This window comes from Cherax quadricarinatus, chromosome 3, assembly GCF_038502225.1.
Source record: "Cherax quadricarinatus isolate ZL_2023a chromosome 3, ASM3850222v1, whole genome shotgun sequence".
Classification (NCBI taxonomy): Eukaryota; Metazoa; Arthropoda; class Malacostraca; order Decapoda; family Parastacidae; genus Cherax; species Cherax quadricarinatus.
Window position 1 is genome coordinate 17,721,341 of NC_091294.1, and position 12,084 is coordinate 17,733,424.

The following is a 12,084-nucleotide window of genomic DNA, read 5'->3' on the forward strand; positions in this document are numbered from 1 at the left end:
AGGGGACATTAATATGGGTTCCTATTACAAATTCAGGCTGAAACACCCCAATTTGGCCTCGCTGATGCTGGATTATTAGCTGAATTGTCCACTACAACCAGTGCTCACAAATTACAAATGGCATCTCTCTCCCCTGTATCACTTCTCAGCCCCTGCACACCGTCCTTCACTCAAAATTTCTCGAAGGGTCAAATCAGCATCGATGAAATACACAGTTATTATATTAATCAAATTTACACATGCTGAATATGGGAAAATTCAAAATTTTCCACAATAATAATAATAATAATAATAATAATAATAATAATAATAATAATAATAATAATAATAATAATAATAATTTATTTCAGACTAACTTAAGTATAAATGAACACAAATGAACATCACAGCATCATGATCATCAGTATGCTGCAGTCAGAGGTCATGTGTGGTCATTGTCCTAAGCTGTCTGGGAATTAGCGTGGGGTGTTATTGAGCACCATGGCTTGCTGTAGTGTTTTGGAATCTCAGGTTAAAGTGTTGAAGAAAGAGGTTCTACTTCTACAGTAGGAAAATAGGAGGCTGAAGCTTTGCCCAGATGGGTTTGGAAGTGAGTGTGAGAGGGTTACAGCTGGTGAGGAAAAGAATATCAGCAGTGACCTAAAGAGCTGCAGCCACTTTAAGTGGAAAGTGGTTCACAGTTCAGGAAGAAAGAAGATATGGAAGGTTAATAGAGAAGATATGAAGGTATGAAATCGATTCTCTGTTCTCCAGGAAGAGTGTACTTCAGTGGTTAGTGAGGTTATAGGTACCATTGACTCCCCTGGTAATCAAGGCAAGAATGTTCTAATTGCAGGAGATTCTCAGGTAAGATATATGAACCATACTTCTTGTAACAGAGATGGGAAGGTCAGACAGAGGGTGTGCCTCCCAGGAGCTGGTGTTGGTGACATAGTCAGCAGGTTGGATAATATTATGTCAGGTAATGGGAACAAGCGCATTATCTGTCTTAGTGCTGGTGAAAATGACATCAGGAAGGGCAGGAGACAGGAACTGCTGGATAAGTACACGTCAGCCATAGAAGTTGTCAGGTCTAAGGGAGGGATCCCAATCATATGTAACATCTTGCTTGGAAGGGGAGCGGGCAATGAATGGATGTCTAGGGCAACTGGTATAAATTGCTGGCTAGACAGCAATTTATACCAATTGCCCTAGACCAGTTATCAATGAATGGGATTGCAAGGAACTTGCGATCCCATTCATTGATAACTGGGACAAATTTTATGGTGAGCATGATATGTATGCAAGGGATGGGGTTCATCTCTTTGGGAGTTGGAGTGGTTGAATTAGCCAGTTCGATTGAGGGGGTCATTGATGACTTGTCTAGGAATTTAAACTGATAGATTATAGAGGTATGGGTGTTTGTGGGAAACAATCAGGCTGCAGCATTAGGGTTGAAAACACCATATATTACCAGGATACCTCAGGGATATGTTTAAAAGACAATATTCGAAATAAAGTTGCTAATAAAGGCAAAGCAATTGCTCAACAAAGAGAGATAGTAGAGGGCAACGAGTGACTAGCTCCCTTAAGGTTTACTATACAAATAGTAGGAGTCTAAGAAATAAGTTAGATGAGCTAAGATTACTTGAAAGTGCAGGTAATATAGATATTATTGCTATAACAGAGACCTGGTTCAACTTGAAAGATAGAGATATGCCTTCTGAATGTAACATACAGGGTTATAAACTATTCCACACTGATAGGGTCAACAGGAAGGGTGGTGGAGTGGTGATGTATGTCAGTGATAATTTAAATTGTTGTGTTAGAGAAGATGTAAGATTAGAAACATCAGACATAGAATCTGTTTGGCTACAGTTTCTCGAAGGTCTTGAAAAATTAATTTAGGGTGTGATTTATAGGCCCCCAAACCTTGATAGGGAGAGCAGTAAGCTGCTATGGGACGAAATTCATAAGGCATCTAGATATGAAAATGTTGTGTTAATGGGAGGTTTTAACTTTAGGCAAATTGATTGGAACAATGTGACAGGAAATCTTGAGTCTAGTGACTTTCTTGATACGGTTCAAGACTGCTTTTTAAAACAGTTTGTGACAGAGCCAACTAGGAAACAATCTGCTTGACTTGGTTCTTGCCAACAAAGAATCACTGGCTAATTATAATGAGGTTAATGATGAGCTTGGGGAAAGCGATCACAAATCACTTAGTTTCAATATATCATGGAATTACCCAGATAACTGCAATCAAGTCTCTTTCCCAGATTTCTGCTTGGCCGGCTACATGGGTATGAGAAATTACCTGGGTGGGCTAAGTTGGGATGACCTTACTATGTGTCAGGAAGGTAGAGTTAGTTGCCAATATGACGTTACTCAGAGCATAGTTCTAGCTGCCCAGACGACTTTTGTTCCGAGTAGGGAAATTAGATTTAACAAAAATGATCCCAAATGGATAAACAATAGATTACAACACTTCATTGCTCAAAAGAGAGGCATATATAGGCGTATCAAAATAGGGGATGGGCAGTTAAAAGAATCAATATATTCAGTTAAAGAGAGAACTAAAAAAAATAAGGAATAAGAAAAGCAAAAAGGGATTATGAGGCTAAAGTGGCAAGGGATTTGAAGGATAACCCAAAAGGGTTCTTTCAGGTATACAGAAGTAAGTTTAGGGACAAGATAGTCCCACATAAAAGTAACTCAGGTCAGATCACTGACTGTGATGAGGAAATGTGTGAACTTTTCAATACTTACTTCTTCTCAGTTTTTACTCAAGAAGAAATAATAAATTATGTAGAACAGGACGATAATAAATTATGCATGACTCGTGTAACTACTGATGTGGTCCTCTGACAAATAGAGAAATTAAAATCTAACAAATCCTCAGGCCCTTATGAACTGTTTGAAAAGGTTATAAAGGAATGAAAAGAGGAATTTATTTATTTATTTATCATTAATTTGGACATGATACATAGAAGTACAAGGAAATACAGTGGTTAAGTGTAACATGCCAAAAGCCCCTTGTATGCAGAGCATTATGGGCAGGCTTAAAATTAACTTAAGATTAACTAAGCAATGATACATTCAGTGGTAAAAATTATAGTAAACAAATAACAATTAAGCAAAAATGAGTATTTAAAAGACAGGTTATATGGTCACTTACTGAGTTACTGAGCATTCAGTACAATGGAGTATTCTGTTAGGTAATGTAATTAAAAAAAAAACAAAGTTTGATTGGGTCACAGGTTAAACATTTATGAGATACAATTATTCAGTATTTATTTGGTTGTGGGTGAGTAAGTGATTTTTAAGAAGAAACTTAAATTTATAAACAGTGTTTCTTTTATATTCACAGGTAATGAATTCCAAATTTTTGGGCCTTTAATGTGCATTGAGTTTTTGCATAGCGTGAGATGGACACGAGGAACATCAAAGAGTGATCTGTGCCTTGTGTTATGGTCATGTGTTCTGTTGAGGTTGGTAAGGAAACGTTTGAGGGGAGGGCTTATATCCGAGTTAAGTGTTCTATGTATGTAGTAGGTACAATAATAAATATGGATGTTTTGTATGGTGAGTAGGTTTAGAGTTTTGAATATTGGTGGAGATAGGGGTAAATAAGTGAGTGATATAGGGCCAGGAGGGCTGACTGTGGAACATAGTACCGTATCTTCGATAGTATGCCAACGGTCTTGAAAATTTTCTTGGAAATTTGTTGTACATGTATTTGAAATTTGAGTCTATTATCAAGGTGGATTCCTAAGAATTTTCCCTCTGTGAGCTTTGTGATAGGTGATCCGTTTATTGTTATGTTAAGAGGGACATCTGTAGCTCTGTTACCAAACTGAATGAAGTAGGTTTTGTCAATGTTTAGTGTAAGTTTGTTAGTCCTCATCCAGGTAGATATTTTCTGTAATTCGGTATTTACAGTATTGGCTAGCGTGACTGGGCTCGGGTGAGAGAAGACGTATGTAGTGTCATCTGGAAATAGTGTGGGTTTGAGTAGTTGCGATGCATTTGGTAGGTCATTTATGTATATGAGAAAGAAAAGAGGGCCTAGGACACTTCCCTGTGGGGCACCAACTGTAACTGGCTGTGTGGAAGAGTTTGCTCCATTTGTGTACACATATTGGCTTCTGTTGCTGAGGTAAGACTTGAGGTAGTTGAGGGAGTGCCCTCTTATACCATAGTGTGACAATTTTATGTGGAGCAAGTCGTGGTCAACTGTATCAAAAGCTTTACGTAAGTCAATGAAGATCCCCAGTGGGATTTCTTTTTTCTCGAGTGCAGTGTATATTTGTTCTAGCATGTGTATAATAGCATCATTCGTATTTTTATTAGGCCTGAACCCAAACTGACAGGGGTTGAGAATGTTGTGGGAGATGAGGTAGGAGTAGATTCGCTTATGAAGTAATTTTTCGAAGATTTTAGAGAGAGGGTGTAAGTTGGATATTGGCCTATAGTTATTCAAGTCTGTTTGGTCTCCTTTATGGATCGGGGTGACCCTTGCTATTTTGAGAACTGTAGGAAAGGTAGAGGATTCGATGGATTTGTTAAAGAGTGTTGCAATAATTGGTGACAGTACTTGCGACACTTTTTTTGTATATAAAGGGTGGTAAGGTATTTAAATCTCCTGTCTTGTTTTTTAGTGCGTTGCTAATAAAGGAGACTTCTGTTGGGTTAGTCGGAGCTAGGAATAGTGTGTTCGGGAAGTTGCCAGTGAAGCAATCATTGGGTGGGGTATTTATCGGCAAGGTTTTTTTCCTAGGGTGGAGAAGAAATCATTGAGTCTGTTTCTGTTTCAGTTGGTGGGAGTTTGGGTTCATCTGGTCTTGTTAGTTCAATTGCGCTATTTCCTGATATCTTTTTTGTTCCTAGAATATCTGATAGGGTTTTCCAGGTCTTTTTTATATCACCTTTTAAGTTGGATAATCTGTTCTCATAATACAATTTTTTAGCCCTTTGGCTAATCTATTCAATATATAGCTACAAACTGACATAGTGCCAGACAAGTGGAAAATGGCAAATGTAATACCTATTTACAAGGCAAGTGACAGGATCTTAGCTTCAAACTATAGACCAATAAGCCTTACCTCCATAGTTGGTAAATTTTTAGAATCAATTATTGCCGAATGAATTCGTAGCCATCTTAAAAGGCATAAATTGATTAATGAATCTCAGCATGGCTTTACAAAGGGGCGTTCCTGTCTTACGAATTTACTAACTTTTTTCACTAAGGTATTTGAGGAGGTAGATCATGGTATTGAATATAATATTGTGTATATGGACTTCAGTAAGGCTTTCGGTAGAGTTCCACATCAGAGGCTATTGAGGAAACTTAAGGCACACGAGTAGGAGAAATTTTTTCCTGGGTAGAGGCATGATTGACAAATAGGCAGCAGAGAGTTTTCATAAATGGGGAGAAATCAGAATGGGAGCACGTCACAAACGGTGTTCCACAAGGGTCAATGTTGGGCCCCTTGTTGTTCACAATTTACATAAACGACGTAGATGAGGGAATAGTGACATAAGCAAATTTGCTGATGACACCAAAAGAGGCCGTCCAATTCATTCTAATGAAGACATTAGAGCACTCCAGCATGATTTGAATAGAATGATGCAGTGGTCGGAGAAGTGGCAGATGCACTTTAATGTAGGCAGATGCAAAGTTCTAAATGATAGAGAAAAAATAACCCTACCACATATAAGGTAAATAATGTAGATCTTAATATTACGGATTGTGAAAAGGATTTAGAAGTTCTGGTTAGCAGCAATCTAAAACCAAGACAACAGTGAATGAGTGTTCGCAATAAAGCTAACAGAATTCTTGGGTTTATATCAAGAAGTATAACTAATAGAAGTCCTCAGGTTGTTCTTCAACTCTATACATCCTTGGTTAGGCCTCATTTAGATTATGCTGCACAGTTTTGGTCACCGTATTACATAATGGATATAAATGCTCTGGTAAACGTACAAAAGAGGATGACAAAGTTGATCCCATGTATCAGAAATCTTTCCTATGAGTAAAGACTGAGGGCCCTGAATCTGCACTCTCTAGAAACGCATAGAATTAGGAAGGATATGATTGAGGTATATAAATGGATAACAGAAATTAAAAAAGGGGGTGTAAATAGCTTGCTAAAAAATATCTAACATAGACAGGACTCGCAGCAATGGTTTTTAGTTGGAAAAATTCAGATTCAGGAAGGATATAGGAAAGCACTAGCTTGGTAATGGAATTGTAGATGAGTGGAACAAACTCCTGAGTACGTTCACGCATGCTTGCTGGAAGTCCAAGCCCCTCGCACACAAAACCTCCTTTACCCCATCCCTCCAACCCTTCCTAGGCCGACCCCTACCCCGCCTTCCCTCCACTACAGATTTATGCACTCTCGAAGTCATTCCGTTTTGTTCCATTCTCTCTACATGTCCAAACCACCTCAACAACCCCTCCTTAGCTCTCTGGATAATAGTTTTGGTAATCCCACACCTTCTCCTAATTTCCAAACTTCGAATTCTCTGCATTATATTCACACCACACATTGCCCTCAGACATGACATATCCACTGCCTCCAGCCTCCTCCTCGTTGCAACATTCATCACCCATAATGAAAACCCATACGAGAGTGTTGGTACAACTATACTCTAATACATTCCCCTCTTTGCTTTCATGGACAAAGTTCTTTGTCTCCACAGACTCCTAAGTGCATCATTCACCCTTTTTCCCTCACCAATTCTATGATTCACCTCATCCTTCAAAGACCCATCTGCTGACACTTCCGCTCCTAAATATCTGAATACATTCACCTCCTCCATACTCTCTTCCTCCAATCTGATATCCAGTCTTTCGTCACCTAATCTTTTTGTTATCCTCATCACCTTACTCGTTCCTATATTCACTTTAAATTTTCTTCTTTTACATACCCTACCAAATTCATCCACCAACCTCTGCAACTTCTCTTCAGAATCTCCCAAAAGCACAGTGTCATCAGCAAAGAGCAACTGTGACAACTCCCACTTTGTGCTTGATTTTTTATCTTTTAACTCTACACCTCTTGCCAAGACCCTCGCATTCACTTCTTTTACAACCCCGTCTATAAATATATTGAACAACCACGGTGACATCACACATCCTTGTCTAAGGCCTACTTTTACTGGGAAATTGTCTCCCTCTCCCCTACATACTCTAACCTGAGCCTCACTATCCTCACAAAAACTCTCCACTTCTTTCAGTAACCTACCTCCTATACCATACATCTGCAACATCTGCCACATTGCCCCCCTATCCACCCTGTCATACGCCTTTTCCAAATCCATAAATGCCACAAAAACCTCTTTACCCTTATCTAAATACTGTTCATCTATATGTTTCACTGTAAACACTTGGTCCACACACCCCGTACCTTTCCTAAAGCCTCCTTGTTCATCTGCTGTCCTACTCTCCATCTTACTCTTAATTCTTTTAATAACAAGTCTACCATACATTTTACCAGGGATACTCAACAGACTTATTCCCCTATATTTTTTGCACTCTCTTTTATCCCCTTTGCCTTCATACAAAGGAACTATGCATGCTCTCTGCCAATCCCTAGGTACCTTACCTTCTTCCATACATTTATTAAGTAATAGCACCAACCACTCCAAAACTATATCCCTATCTGCTTTTAACATTTCTGTTTTTATCCCATCAATCCCAGCTGCCTTACCCCTTTTCATTCTACCTACTGCCTCACGAACTTCCCCCACACTCACAACTGGCTCATCCTTACTCCTACAAGATGTTATTCCTCCTTGCCCTATGCACGAAATCACAGCTTCCCTATCTTCATCAACATTTAACAATTGCTCAAAATATTCCGTCCATCTTCCTGTTACCTCTAACTCTCCATTTAATAACTCTCCTCTCCTATTTTTAACTGTCAAATCCATTTGTTTCCCAGGCGTCCTCAACTTATTAATCTCACTCCAAAACTTTTTTTTATTTTCAACAAAATTTGTTGATAACATCTAACCTACTCTCTCATTTGCTCTCTTTTTAGATTTCTTCACGACTCTCTTAACCTCTCTTTTCCTCTCCATATACTCTTCACTCCTTGCATAACTTCTACTTTGTAAAAACCTCTCTTATGCTAACTTTTTCTCCCTTACTTCTCTCTTTACATCATTCCACCAATCGCTCTTCTTCCCTCCCGCACCCACTTTCCTGTAACCACAAACTTCTGCTGAACACTCCAACACTACATTCTTAAACCTGCCCCATACATCTTCAACCCCATTGCCTATACTCTCACTAGCCCATCTATCCTCCAATAGTTGTTTATATCTTACCATCTTACCCTAACTGCTTCCTCTTTTAGTTTATACATCTTCACTTCTCTCTTACTTGCTGTTCCATTTTCCTTCTTTTTTATGTTCTTATAAAATGCCACAGTTTTTCAACTGTCTTGTAGCGAAGAGAAAACGAGTTAATAGATCTTAATCGACAGTTGAGAAATTCCTGCATTTTATGAATCATGATGTTCATTTATGACAATGGTAAATTTAGGAAAAAAATAGCTACAAGGCGGTACATGAAGGCCAGTAGCCTATAATTTCACTGCGACTTCATAACGTTGTTATTGAAGAGTCATTCACTTACCTTAGTGCGTTTATGCAAATGTTAATATGTTAGTAATTGATAATACATTTTGAAAAGTACAGTGAATAAACGTAACAATGAATGGATAATCTTGCAGCACTGCAATGATCAGTGTTTGTGCTGCAAGGTTCTGGGAACTCCACAGTGTACGTCGTTATATATATATAAATTGTTCTCCTCCACTGAGTCTCAGGTTAAGTAACAAATGTGACTAAATTAACTGTTTCTTGTATATCATTCACTACCTGCAGTGTTTTCATAGAGCTTTGACATCATCAGGGCTAAAATGTGAGGATACGGAAGCTGATGTTTATATACAAATTGAGAAGGGACTCTAAAATTTATATATACTTTCCTTCCTTCTTATTGCATAGTCGAGATTATGATGAAAGAAGACCAAATATAATGTGAATACATTACCTAGTGTATATACACCGTGCATCAGCTGGCCTTTAAAACTATATTTTGTAATAAATTAATGAGTCACAGGTTCTGGGTTGACGGGTTCTGCAGCTGCCCGTGAGAGCGACTCCGGTTGCTCTTCCTTTCCATTATCAAGGTTACAACATAAGAGGAACTGGATATAATGTGCATACACTACCTACTTCATATACATTATGAGTCAGTTTAATTGATAAAGTCATCTTTTGTGATAAACAAGGATATTTTTCAGAGTCGGCAGTGATTACATCTGTTCCTCCTTCCCTCCCTCTCACCACTCTCTGCCCCTTACTACTAGCATAACAAGCGATGACACAGTAGGCACAGAGCCACAGGAAAATAATATAAAGCTCGAGGCTTTACACGCATGAGTGCTTCGTCAGGAGCCATGGTATATAAGGACATGGGAAAACCGAGGAAAACAAGATTCAAAATTTTGCTATCAGGTGCCTAAACACTGGTATCATCCCAGTCACTAAACACCACTAACATAGCCCCACTTTACAAAGGTAACAGTAAAGCAACAACAACAAAAACCCAGACCGATAGTGCTAACATCACACATTATCAATATCTTTGCAAGACTTTAAGAAGCAAGATTGCCAGTCACATGGAATCACAGCAGCTGCATAACCCAAGGCAGTACGGGTTTAAAACGGGTAGCTCCTTCATTTCGAAATTGATGGATCATTATAACATGTTCTTAGACACAGTGGGAGATAATCAAAGTGCAGATGTAGTGTGCACAGACTTTGCAAGATCCTTCGACAAGTGTGATCATGATGTAATAGCACATAAAATGTGTGAAAAATTACTGGGAAAGTGGTCAGATGGATGTTTAACTTCTTAACAAAACAGAACCCAGAGAGTAATAGTAAACAGAGTGTAATCGTGGGCTGCCACAGTGAAAAGTTCTGTTCCCTCACTCCTCTTTCTCATTCTTATATCTAATATCAGCACGGACTGATGAAGCCACTCTCACTGTGTGGCGAAACGTTTCCTCAATAAAGATACCAAAGTTTTGCAAATGTGTCTAATTTATCAACTTGTTGATTCTCTGAACATTCCTGTCAGACACAGCAACATCTTGGGATCTTAATACAGGGAATTCTTCACGTGCCTAACATTCAGGCATGACCTACTGCCACGTATGGATTTGACAAGCGTGATACCACTTATGACTTCTTCACCTCACCTGTCTACAGTATATCAGCCACTTCTTCGCGCATATGCTGTATTCTTTTTAAGATTGATGGACTGATTACATCGACTCAAGCTGAGGGACTGATTGCCTCAAATTCCTCCTGTTCTTCATCATTCTCCTTTGTATGAACTGGTGAAGCCACTTTGTGGCGAAACGTTTCCTCAATAAAGACGCCGGACCACATCTGGACCTTCTTCAGGCTTATATACAATTTCTTATCGGGAAGAAGCATCATTCCCACCTTCAACGGCAAGTCGGCAGAGCCATTTACACCAACAGCGGGAGTGCCACAGGGTTTGTGCCTCAGCTCTATACTCTTTAACATATATGTAAATGACCTCCCCCAACTTGAATTCAACGATACCATCATCACCCAATTTGCTAACGATGTTATCCATGTACTTTCATCCACTCCCATATCTGGAAAAAAAAAAAAAGGCATGCAAGGGCAATAGAGGAAATGAATGCGGAACTGTGAAGAACAGCCAACTGTGAGAATCATTGCCAATCCAGACGAAGTCCTCATCAGCACCATTGGATGTTTTGCCACAGCTAGGAGGGGGGGGGGGGGTTATCTTCATCAGAGGTACACCTATCGCCATCAGAAACCCGAGCAAGATCCTGGGATATGAGATCAACAGATTAGTCCACTCCACCTCTCACAGATCCAAAAAGGTGAACTTAGCAAAGGTCTGCCTCAGCCAACTATACAGGTTTAATCAAGTCCGTTCCCACATGAAGACGCACCTGTACAAGATGATGATAAGACCTATGCTTGAGTATCCTTGGGTGCCTATGTCACTAACAACGAAATCCAACTTGTTACAGCTACAAAGAGTCCAGAACAGAGTTCTCCCCTCTATCACAGGCACCTGGCGGAGAAACAGAATCTTGATGGAAGATCTACACATGAAACAGGGGATCGACGCAATAAATGCCAGGAAAGATAAACTAAAGAAGAGACAATTATATGACATGCAAGAACTATATGTACCAGACAAAGAAAAACCCTCCCCAACCAACAAACATCACCGACTATATCATCAGTACACCTCCCCACAGGATGTCTCTCCAACAGAGTCCGACGTTTATTCGTAAGGAGAACTTCCCGAGATCATAGACCCTGAGTGATCTCCCCGAAGATATAGAAGAATAGGTACCATCAGAGCCATTCTATGCCCAGTAAGGATCAAACCACCCCAATCTATGGAGACCTTACTTCTAACTAATTAACACATCTAACCATGAACATCTGTGAACCCCCTACGGCAGGACACCACCTCAGAAACAGCTCAACCGACCAACAACTCCAGGAAAACAATCAACTTCCATCAAGCGCCCTGTAATCAACCTCCTGAGCGAGGAAAAAAAGGCAATAACAAATCATATACTTACTACCAACTCAGTGCCATGCATGTATGCAGCCTGTATGGATGTGTGCCGTTGATGGGTAGTGTGGTATACCCCATCATAGGTATCTCACGTATAATACTACTACAAAAACAGTCCTTTATTAAAATACACCAAATGGTTAGCCACTTACCTTTATTACCCCCTCTCCCCTCCCCCACCCATCCTTTTCCCATATTTCATCCTTACCTGTCCTTCCTATCCCAATCTTACCAAACCTCTGGTTATAAATCGCCTATCGCGGTCTCAAACCTGAACTCTGAAATTACTCCAAATGAGAGCAAGAGGCTTGGCACACGGTGTAACATACATCCATTGTAAACATGGAGCACGATAAGTATACTGAGAGAGAACTTATTAAATGTAAGACAACCGAGACTTTTCTATATGCTCCCTTTGT

The 12,084-nt window shown here is 39.5% G+C and overlaps 1 pseudogene; it reads left to right on the forward strand.

The window, feature by feature from the left end:
- LOC138853835 (centrosomal and chromosomal factor-like) overlaps positions 1–11,372 on the forward strand; it is a 15,859-nt pseudogene extending 4,487 nt beyond the window's left edge.
- The last annotated feature ends 712 nt before the right edge of the window (positions 11,373–12,084 follow it).